Source organism: Hyaena hyaena, unplaced genomic scaffold (genome assembly GCF_003009895.1).
Source record: "Hyaena hyaena isolate Hyena2069 unplaced genomic scaffold, ASM300989v1 scaffold_133, whole genome shotgun sequence".
NCBI classification, from domain to species: Eukaryota; Metazoa; Chordata; class Mammalia; order Carnivora; family Hyaenidae; genus Hyaena; species Hyaena hyaena.
In genome coordinates this window covers 2,932,181-2,944,211 of record NW_024080765.1, presented here as the reverse complement: position 1 = coordinate 2,944,211, position 12,031 = coordinate 2,932,181, and the positions used below count along the sequence as shown (strand labels likewise).

Genomic DNA, 12,031 nt, shown 5'->3' with positions numbered 1-12,031 from the left:
GATAATCAGTGTCAGATACTGTGCAGAGGACATTTTTGACCTTGTACTCTCATAGCACCTTTTATACTCTTTTGGTGTTAACATTTAAGATTGTATTCATCCATATTTAGATGGATGCATGGATCCACTTATTCATTCATTCATTCATTCATTCATTCAGCAAAATAAGTGTTGTATCTACTCCTTGCAAAGCAATATAATGTAATTCTTTAGCTGAATTCCTTCTCCCGTCAAGTATGAGTCTGTGATCACTCTGATAGCAGTACTGTGTCTTCTTTGTGCTCCCAATACTAGCATGATGTCTGTAATGCAGAAGTAATGCAAACAAATGTTTGTTGGGGTCATTACTGAGACAAATGGGATATGGAGTTGAAAAAGAAACCATTAAATTAAACATCAAGAGGCTGTTGTTAATACTGCAGGAACAATTCACTAGAATGTTTGGAGAAGAATCCAAATTATAAGGGTGTTTAGGAGTGAATGAGAGGTGATAAAATAAAAAAATGAGCTGTCAGTTCTTCAAGATGAGCATTTAGGTGGCAGCTTTGAGGGCAGAAAGTATTGAAAAGGCTTTGATAATACACTCCTGGAATTCAAAAGTTGAGTCGATATTATATAAAATTTTAGAGAATGGATAGTGCAACATGTAATGTATACATTTAAAAAATTTTTAATGTTTATTTATTTTGGAGAGAGAGAGAGAGAGGCAAAGCATCAGCGGGGGAGGGACAGAGAGAGAGGGAGACATAGAATCCAAAACAGGCTCCAGGCTCCGAACTGTCAGCACAGAGCCTGATGTGGGGCTTGAAGTCACAAACCCCATAGATGGGGGGTATTGGAGCAATGGCCTGAAGGAAGTGAAGGGATGCCACGTATTAACTCGTATCTAGAAAAAGAACATTTTAAGCAGAGATTAGTAAGGGCAGAGGTCTTCAGGTAGAAGCGAGCGTACCTTGTTCAAGCAACATTGAGGAGTTAATAGGGCTGGATCAGAGTGAATGAGTGGACAATTAATGAAGTTTAGGTTAGACAGGTGGTTGGGGACTGGATCCCATGGGGCCTTGTGGGCAGCTTTAAAGACTTTGGCTTTTATTCTAAGTGAGATGCCAAGCCCATTGGAGATTATTGAGCAGAGTAGTGATATATTCTGATATGTGTTTTGAAAGAGTTAAGCAAGGAGACCAATTGAGAAGGAGAGAGTGTGAGAGGCTCCTGGGTGGCTCAGTTGGTTAAGCAGCCAACCTCGGCTCAGGTCATGATCTCACGGTTCGTGAGTTAGAGCCCTGTGTCGGTCTCTGTGCCGACAGCTCAGAGCCTGGAGCCTGCTTCAGTTCCATGTCTCCCACTCTCTGCCCCCCTTGCCCCGCCCAAAAGAAATAAACATAAAAAAAAAAGAAGGAGCCAAGTGTGAGAGACTGATGGCCTTGAACCAGGAGGATAGTAGTGCAAGTGGTCAGATTCTGGACTTTCCAGTTAGAACTGCCAGAATTTGCTGAAGGTTTGGATGTGGAATGCAGGAGAAAGGAATCAAGGATGAATCAATCCAAAGCTTTTTTGCTTGAACAGCTGGAAGGATCCTATATTTGTTAGGGTCGGTAAACTGCTCTAGTCAGTCCCAAATCTCCAGGACTTAATTATAGTTTATTTCTTACTTGTATCATGAATAGTAGGAGTCCGAGGGGGCTTTGCACTGGTATAATCATTCTAGGACCTGGGCCCTTTCATTTGGTAGCTCAGCTATGATCGAGAGCATTTTGAGTCTTGAGTCTGATCCTCTGAAACCAGCTTCAGATGAAGAAAGTGAGTGTGTGGGGTGAGGAGGGTCACTCTAAATTGAATCAGGGTAAATGGGAAGAAATCCTTATCTACACACATTGGAGATAAAGAAAATATTAACAGTAGCTGAAGGGGAAGGTGAAGACAGTTTATTGTCAAAGGAATGAGAGTTGTCTGACAGCTGGCTTCTTAATAGCAACATTGAAAGCTAGCAAATAGTGGACAAATATCTTCATCAAGGTGCCAAAATAGAATGACTGTCAGTTAATAATCTTCTAACCAAAGGAGCACCTGGGTGGCTCAGTTTGTTAAGCCTTCGACACTGGCTCAGGTCATGATTCAGGGTAGAGCCCACTCTGGATCCTCTGTCCCTTTCTCTCTCTGCTCCTCCCCTGTGTGCACACCCGCTCTCTCTCTCACACGCATGTGTAATCTCTCTTTCTCTAAAAAATAAATAAACGTTAAAAAAAAACCCAAAAGAATTCTCTAACCAAGAAAATATTCTTCAAAAATGTTGATAACAAAGACGTTTTCCAACAAAATACATGGAGAGGATTCACTTAGTAGCAAACTCATACCAAAAAATTCTACAGGCCCTTCTTCAGAAGGAAAATGAACTTAGATGGGTAAATCTAAATAAATGCTGACTGTATAAACATTATATGTGGGTATTAAAAATATGTATGTATGAATATACACATTACTATATATTATGTGTAGCACACACACATATGACCATAGCAAATAAGTCAAGACGGGGTAAAAGTGTTCTAATATCTTTGCGCTGCCCAGGACAAGGAGAGAGGCAAAGATCAGATAGACTGATAATTCCAAGGATGAATACTACATTTTCTAGGCTAAGAAAATAGAAAAGACAACTAAAAAAAATACAAGGGAGGGCATACCTTCTAAAATAATGCAAGGGATAAAAAATGACAACAGATATGCAGCCTATCCAAAAGAAGTTAAGAGAGGAGAGATCCGAGTAGAGAACAGTTGGGACAGATATAAAGGACATTAGGAGACGGTAGAGGAGTTAAACCCAAATAGAAGATACAATTCTTTTTTTTTTTTTTGATAAATTCTAAGGTCAATTTTTTATTTCTACAAAAAAAAAAAGCAGTCAAAACAATAGAAAACACATGTAAAGGATATTGCTGAGTGAGCTTCGAGTGGAGCCTACCTCTGCAAAGGCTGTGAGTCCAGAGGGAGAGGGAAGGCCTGGTTTCTTTCCTGGGTTGGCCAGCTGCTCTGAAGGAAGGGGACTCAGGGCCCGCGCAACCCAAACTGGTGGGCCCTACAGCCTAGTCCAACCAATCCCAGCCAATCCCAGCTTCACAAAGGGTCAACTGCACTGAGGGAGGGTCACCCAGGGAGGGTCGCGGTGGGACTGTGCCCTGCTGAGGAGTTGGGAGAGCGAGCTCGGTGACAGGTGAGCCTGGAATTTCACATGGACCTTCTGGCTTCAGTGTTGCCTGCAATGACCTGCACATCTTCTCCAGTGGCTGCAGGGAAGAGTGGTGACCTTTGGCCTCAGGAGACCCTCTGGCAAGAAATTCCTCACACATGTGCTTGGCATCCTCTGGTTGGCAGGCCCTCTGCTGGGTCACCATAGACTGGGGTTTCCCCAAGCAGGCCAGGCAGGGCTGGAAGTCATTCACCCACGCAGACATCAGGGTTTGCTCATTTGATTGATGTTATTGTGGTAACAGCTGGCCAGATTTTTACAGAACTGGGCTTCTTATTTCATGACCTCTGTTTTTTGTTTGTTTGGTGGTGAGGGGGACGTGGTAGGGTGGTGAGTAGTGATTTGCTTGTTTTTAAATTAAAAACAAAAGCAAAAAACCAACAGGATGTTATAAACTGGAGCCAGGAGATTTGAACCAACTCCCACAGAGAGCGATGCAAAATGGGAGTAGAGAAGCCACCAGAATGGCCGGGAGCTGTCTATTTGCCAAGGACCCTGGTCTGGGGAAGTGAATGAGTGAAAAATAAACCCAATGCAGGAAAATGGGAGCTGTAAGAGAACTGCAACCTCAAAGAAGATATACCACATCTTCTTTATCCATTCATCTACTGATGGGCATTTAGACTCTTTCCATACTCTGGCTATTGTCAGTAGAGCTGCTATAAACATTGGGGTGCGTGTGCCCCTTCTAAACAGCATACCAGTATCCCTTGGATAAATACCGAGTAGTGCAATTGCTGGGTTGTAGGGTAGTTCTATTTTTAATTTTTTGAGGAACCTCCATACTGTTTTCCAGGGTGGCTGCACCAGTTTGCATGCCCACCAGCAGTGCAAAAGGGTTCCTCTTTCTCCACATCCTCGCCAACATCTGTTGTTGCCTGAGTTGTTAACGTTAGCCATTCTGACCGGGTGTGAGGTGGTATCTCATTGTGGTTTTGATTTGTATTTCCCTGATGATGAGTGATGTTGAGCATTTTTTCATGTGTCTGCTAAGCCATCTGGATGTCTTTTTTTGGAGAAGTGTCCATTCATGTCTTTTGCCCATTTCTTCACTGGACTATTTGTTTTTTGGGTGTTGAGTTTGATAAGTTCTTTATAGATTTTGGATACTAACCTTTTATCTGATATGTCGTTTGCAAATATCTTCTCCCATTCTGTCATTTGCCTTTTAGTTTTGCTGACTGTTTCCTTCACTGTGCAGAAGATTTTTATTTTGATGAGGTCCCAATAGTTCATTTTTGCTCTCTTTCCTTTTTAAGTAAGCATCACACCCAGCCCAACTTGGAGCCCAAGGTGGGGGCTTGAACTTAGGACCCTGAGATCATGACCTGAGCTGAGATGGAGAGTCCCACTGCTCAACCGACTGAGCCACCTAGGCACCCAGAAACACCATTCTTTTAAAGTAGATTGATGCAATGATTTTTAAAACAAAGCAGAACTAGGGCATCTTAAATTTTTAATTCTTCCTTTACAGGTTATCTAGACTGCTTTTGATTAAGAAGACAATAGAAACTGAGTAACTGCCATCGGCAAACGCCAGGCAGCGCACTTGTCATGCTTTCTGAGTGTCTGAGTTGTAAAGGGGTCTCCACCCACAGGCTCGCTGCAGTCAGTGGCCTTTCCCCATATTTCTTTGTAGACTTTGTAGCATTCTTACACAACTTTTCACCGCCTTCATTCTTCAGCTATGGCTTCAGGTTTTCAGCCCAAATTATCAAGACAGATCTGTGCCTTTTCTTCATTGTTCTGTTGGTCTTTTATTTTAAAGGTAATCTTCGGTGGTTTGAATGTGGACTCTTGTGAAAACTTGACTTTCATTGTGAAGTCCCTCTTATCATATGGAGGCTTGTCAGGAGCAGTAGCCCTTGCCAAGTCAATAAATTAGCTTCACCAACCTGGGTTGTTAGGTTTTTCATTTCCGCATTTGCAGATTTCTTCAAGGTCCTTCCTCAGGCTCGTGCTGGCAGCCATCTTGGATCCGGTAGACTCTACAATTCCTTTAAATATAAAAGGATTAACATTTCCAGTTAATATCAGAGATTGTCAGACTAGATTAAAAAAACCACACACACTTTAACCAAATGTATCCTTTTTTTTGGGGGTGGTTTGCTTAAGTAGCCCCCATACCTAACGTGGGGCTTGAACTCCATCTGATATCCCTGCTTTCACTATTGTCTTCTCCAAATAGTGGCGGGAATGACTGCAAAGCGACCATGTCCCTCTCCTGCTTTACAACCTCCAATGGCACCCTCAAAAACCCTTCCAAAGTAAGTGGAATAGGATCCAAACTCCTCTTTGGCCTGTAGGGTCCTGCCTCTGTCTATGACCACATCTTAATGTATATTCTTTACTACAGTGCTCACTGAACCCCAGTGATGCTCGCATTCTTTTTGTCCTTCAGAGTTCCAAGCTAATGCTTACTGCAGGGCTTTTATGCATGATTCCATGCCTGGAATTTCTTTATCCAGCCCTTCTAATGCTGGATTTTTTTTTTTTTAAACTTAGTACTCCAGTAAATGTGATCTCCTAGGAAGGAGCCTTTCCAACTTTTCTATCCCTGATATTACTTGACCCTTTTTATTGTTTTGAAAGTACTTACCACCTACCTGTATAGTATGTATATTTCTAGTTCCATGCAACCACTCTTTCTTTTTTTATGGCTTTCTTTCCCAAAACATTTCTAACAGTTTCTGGGATGTGTGGTACAAACGTTCCTTTGTTAGTGGGTCCCGGTTAAGGTCACTTTCCTCTAAGAGAGCAGTTTTTTTTTTTTTTTTTTTTTTTTACAAATAGTTTATTGTCACGTTGGTTTCCATATAACACCCAGTGCTCATCCCCATAAGTGCCCTCCTCCATACCCATCTCCCCCCTCCCCCCCACACCCATCAGTCCTCAGTTTGTTCTCAGCATTCAAGAGTCTCTCATGGTTTGCCTTAAGAGAGCAGTTCTTAACCCTGGCTGCACGTTACCTGGTATCATTTAAAAATATAGTGATGCCTGGGTTCTTCCCTATTGAATCAGAATCTCAGCAGAGCAGGGTGAGACCCGGGAGTCATAATTTATTTTTAGAAGCTCACCAGGTAATTCAAACATGGAGCCAGGATTGGGAACCTGTCTTAGAAGTTAGTAGAGGTGGGGTGCCTGGGTGGCTCAGTAGGCCGAGTGTCCAGCGCCTCAGCTCATGATCCCCAAATCGAGGGTATCAATCCCCGTGTTGGGCTCTGCACGGAGTGTGGAGCCTCTCCCTCCCTCCGTTCCTCTGCCCTGCTCATCCTCGCTCTTTTTCTTTCTTTTAAAAGAGAAAAAAAAAGTTAGTGGAGATAGCAGTAAGAGGAGGACAGGAGGGAGAGGAGTATTCTTTGTCACATATAATCTGAGCACAAAGCTTTCCAGTCCTGCTGCGCTGTCTGTGGCTGTTACTGTCCCCATGTTCTGTTGCTTCTGAAGCTCACTGATTTCCACCACATGTGATGCAAGCCTCTAGGGACCTGCCTAAGCTGGAGCCCGTCTCTTTCAGACCACTGGACTTTTTTTTTCTCCATCCTAGGTACTGTGCTCATTTTCTAACACTTGTTAGTGCTATGTGTTAAGGGTATGATAAGTCCTTAATATTTTTTTTTAATTTTGGCATAATTTTAGATGGACAGGAAAGGAGAAAAGATAGTGCAGAGTTCTTATATACCCTTCACCCAGCTTTCTCTGATGTTAATATCTCATGGAACAATGATACATTTGGCAAATTAAGACATTAACATTGTTATGATATTTTCTTTTAATTTGTGTAATTTTTTAATGTTGATATGATATTTTAAATTCCAGACTTTATTTAGGTTTTACCAGTTTTTCCACTAATGTTTTTTTTTTTTCTGCCCCAGAATCCATTCCAGGATATTGCATCTCATATAGTTATTATACTTCCTTAAATTTCTCCAATCTGTGACAGTTCCTCAGACTTTCCTTGTTTTTATGTCCTTGACACTTTTCGAGAATGCTTGTTAGATGTTTTGTAGAATGTTCCTCACTTAGGATTTGTCTGATGTTTTCCTGTGGTTCAACTTGGGTGGGGGAGCCTGGGTGGCTCAGTTAGTTCAGCATCTGACTCTTGATTTTGGCTCAGGTCATGATCTCACAGTTCATGGTTTCAAGCCCTGCATCGGGCTGACAGTGTGGAGCCTGCTTGGGATTCTCTCTCTCTCTTTCCCTCTCTCTCTTTCTCCCCCCCCTCCCTTCCCCTCCCCCCCCGCTTACATGCATGTATGCTCTCCCTCAAAATAAACAAATAAATTAAAACTTTTTCTCAAAAAAATAAACTGGGGTGATGGGCTTCTTGGGAAGAACATCACAGAGGTGAAATGCCCTTCTCATGATGTCATGTCAGCCATATACAATATCAACATGACCTGTTACTGGTGATGTTAACTTTGATCTCCTGGTTAGAGTGGTGTCTGCTAGCTTCCTCCAGTATAAATTCACTGCTTTTGTCTTCCCGTACTGTATTCTTGGGAAGCCAGCCACTAAGGTCAGCCTACTCTCAAGTAAAGGGGAATTAATCTGCATCTTCTGGAGGCAGAGTATCCACAGAAATTTGTTATTATTCTGAAAGGAGGATTTGTCCATTCTTCCTCATACCTTGTTTACTCACTCGTGTCAGCCCATGCTCCTGCATATTTGTCTTATTCATTTGATTATAATCCATTGGCATTGTCACATATTTTGTTGCTAAAATTTCTCCAGCTTTGGCCATGGGTTGCACTTTTTAGGTTGGCTTCTGTGTCCTTTTTAAAATGTCTCCATCTTTTCCTTTCTTCTTCTCTCTGTTGCTGCCTCTGTCTCTCCCTCCCTGTCTCTCTCTCTCCCCCACGTTTTCCTCCTCCTCTTCATCTTTTTTTCTGACACTGCCTTCTGGTACTAGGACATGCTCATCTTGTCTTTTCCTTGTCTCAGCCCTGCAACCGTGTGCTTTTTTATATACACGATCTCACTGAACCCTCAAGATAGCCTTGTGAGGTGGATCGATATCTCCATTTTTACTAATTTTGAAATGGAACCCATGTAGCAGGTCGCCTAGGGAGAACATGAAACAACACTGTTGGAATTAAACAGAGCCATTTTGTTATTGACCCCTAAGATATATGCCTTCTCCTGAAAAGCTCATTCTGAGACAGAGTGGTTGAAGAAACACCTCTGACTGTGGTGCAAACATTTTCCCACAATGCTTCTCCCTCCTTCCAGGTCCTTGTATCCCTGGGAACTCAGCAATAACCAAAACGGAGAAAATCCCTGCCCTCATAGAATCTACATTGTAGCGAGATAACAATAGCAATTACTGAACATACAGAATGTTAGGTACTGTTTGTCTCTTTCTGTGTATTAACTGATACAATCTTTACAATAGCCCCTTGAAGTAACTTCTGTTATCATGCATCATTTTTAAGAGAGAAATGAGGCACAGTGAGGTTAAATCACTAGTCCAAATTTGCTAGTTAAGTGGCTTGTCCAGGATTGCTCTCCTGGTAAGCAGTAGAGCCAGACTTTGAACCAAGCAGTCTCACTGCCCTGCCTCTCCCCTTACACATTCCCTAGTGTTGTTTTCCTGGGAGGAGATGAAGCTTACGGGTGTGAGTTACATGTCTGCACTCCAGACCTATGTTTAAACTGATCCTGTTTGAATTGTATTTAATAGAAGTTCCTAATAACTTGGAGGCCAGAGATACAGGTTTCCCCTATTTTTTTTTTTTTTTAATGTTTTATTTATTTCTAGGAGAGAGAGAGAGAGCGTGAGCAGGGGAGGGTCAGAGAGAGAGGGAGTCACAGACTGAAACAGGCTCCAGGCTCCGAGCCGGCAGTCAGCACAGAGCCCGACGCGGGGCTCGAACCCACGAACCGTGAGATCATGACCTAGGTGAAAGTCGGACTTTTAACCAACTAAGCCACCCAGGCGCCCCTTAAATTTATTTTTGAGACAGAGACGGAGCATGAGCGGGGGAGGGGCAGAGAGAGAGGGAGACACAGAATCTGAAACAGGCTCCAGGCTCTGAGTTGTCAGCACAGAATCTGACGCGGGGCTCGAACCCACAAACCGTAAGATCATGACCTGAGCCGAAGTCGATCGCTTAACTGACTGAGCGCCCCAACTTTTTAAAAAATTTTTGAGAGTGTCGGCCATTTTTAATTTTTTAAAAGTTTATTTATTTATTTTGAAGGGGGAGGGGGCAGAGAGAGAGAGGGAGAGAGAGAATTCCAAGCAGGCTCTGCGCTTGCAGACCCTGAACCCAGCAGGGCCCGAACTCACCAACCGTGAGATCATGACCTGAGCAGACACCAAGAGTTGGATGCTTAGCCAACTGAGCCACCCAGGTGCCCCCGGAACCAATATGTTATGAATGGCTCTGGATTTTGCAACGGCTATTTCTCTATTATGAGTTAAGTGGAGGTAAATGCCTACAGACCACAGCTCAGACCTTTTAGGAAACAGCTGCTTACAATTACCTTTACTGGGAGAGAGATTCTGGATCAACAGTAAAATTTACTTACAACATCCATCCATAGGAAAGCCCTGTTCTACTTTCTTTCCTCATTTTGGGAAACACAAGTGTTAAAATTTTTATTATTATTATTATTTTTTCTTGGTGCAGAGATATAGATAGCTTACAAGAAAGCATGAAGGGAGGTGGGGGGGATGGGTGAATTAGATGAAAAGGATTAAGAGGTATAAACTTGTAGTTATAAAATATAAAAAGCATGGAAATGAGTAGCACAGCATAGGGAATACCATCAATAATATTGTAATAAGGTTGTATGGTGACAGATGGTGACTACACTTAACCGTGGTGAGTATTGAGTAATCAATGGAATTGTCAAATCAATATTTCGTATACCTGAAACTATTAGAACATTGAATGTCAGTTGTACTTAAATAAATACATTTTTAAAAAAGGCGTGTAGTAATTTATTTGTACCTTCTTTATGTGAGAGGGAGGGTAGGCTGACAGGGTAGCTAGGCGGCCACGTGCAAAGGTGTTCTTTTCTACCCCATCCATGTGGACGCTGGCGTTCCCTTTCTCTCCATGCTAGACTGCACGGCTCATTACTTATGGAATCCATATCTGAATTTAGCAGAGGTTTGCCATGCTGAGGTTTTTAGTCTCTTGCCTTTGTTGCCTGATACTATGATTAAGCCAGGGTCACAGATACCATGTGAAGTCTCCTCCACCCCCTCTTCAGCCAACTTCCCGACCCTGAACTGCTTCCGGAACTACCCTTGTCTTCACTTCTGCTCACAGTACTTTTGCTTAGGTATCAAAGCATCCCAGTATCCTGTCTACCAATCCGTATGCATTTTCTCCTCTGTTTTGTACCAGGAATTTGTAGGAATCAGAATGGTTAAAGAAACAGAAAAGTTGAATGGGATTGATGGAAGACCCAAAGTATAGTTCTGGAAAGCTTTCATTTTCTTTTATATGGATTCTAGAATTCATGACTGTGCCAAGGTAGTCTTGGAAAAGAGTGGACTGAGATGTTTGGCCACTTGCTATGTGATAATCCTTCTGGAAAAAGAGGGACTTGAAAAACTGTCACTAGTGTCCCCCAAGTTAGTTTGCATGGTTAGGGAGCTTCATTCCAGGACAGGTCACACAATTTAAAAGGGATGAAAGCCAGAGCTGCGTGGTTTGCTCTTCAGGGAGCTGTGCACATGTACGACTTTGAGGTAGTAACGTGTCTAGGAAAGAGTAGGGGAAGCTCAGCTCCCAGTGCTCCAAGTGAGAAAAAGACAGTTTGTAATCGGATGTCATTCATTAATTGTCACTGAATGATCCATCATCTCAATGATAAAAGTCAGGTCACTTGGTCTCTTGGAGAGGTAGTGACCAGGCCACATCTGTGGAGATTTTCCCAGCGACCTCTCTCCCGCCAGGCATCCTGGTTGTAGGGCTGTGACCACTGTTTGTGTGTTTAGAGCAAACATTGAGCAGACACAGTAAAACAAAAGTATAAAATTAAAAAGTCCAGGGGCGCCTGGGTGGCTCAGTTGGTTAAGCGTCTGACTTTGGCTCAGGCCATGGTCTTGCGGTTCTTGGGTTCAAGCCCCACATTGGGTTCCGTGCTAACAGCTCAGAGCCTGGAGTCTGCTTCAAATACTGTATCTCCCTCTCTCTGCACCTCCTCTGCTTCTCCTCCATCTCTCTCAAAAATAAACAAACATTAAAAAAAGAGTTTAAATAAAAAAAATTAAAAAGTCCTTATCAGCAAAGGACAAAACAAAAACAAAAACACCAAAAAACCATTGCAAGATAATCCCTTAATGTAGAAATCAAAAGAGACCTTATTAAAAAATCCCTTTGACCAAACTTTTTTCCTTAGAATTCTAAATCTTTTGTTTACTGCCTTATAAAAAGTATCAATTAATTTATTAGGATCTTGTGAAGACGAGGAAGTTTACCCTAATCTCTGGCTGGTTTTTGTTAGCATAGGAATATGTGGGGGGAAATATTTTTTTCCTATTTATTGGAAGGGGGCCTGTATGGTTCTGGTTCAGAATAGGATGTATATGATCTATCACTCAGTGCTTCTTAGCCCTTTGCTCCAATGATGCTTTTTATGGAAATTCTCCACGGAACGTTGGTTGTGATGTTATCTTCCCTTCAAAGTTCCTTCCTTCCTTCCTTCCTTCCTTCCTTCCTTCCTTCCTTCCGTCCTTCCTTCCAGACTCTCTCTCTGTCTTTGTCTCTGTCTCTCTCTCTCTTCCTCCCCTCCCCTCCCCTCCCCTCCCCTCCCTCCCCCCCCCCC

At 42.6% G+C, this 12,031-nt stretch overlaps 1 protein-coding gene and 1 pseudogene across 1 annotated transcript in view; one reads left to right on the top strand and one right to left on the bottom strand.

Annotated features, from left to right (window-relative positions):
• The window catches only part of SUGCT (succinyl-CoA:glutarate-CoA transferase), a 737,889-nt gene that overhangs the window by 51,824 nt on the left and 674,034 nt on the right, over positions 1–12,031 (top strand). The window lies entirely within an intron of this gene.
• LOC120235588 lies at positions 4,720–5,215 on the bottom strand (annotated as a pseudogene).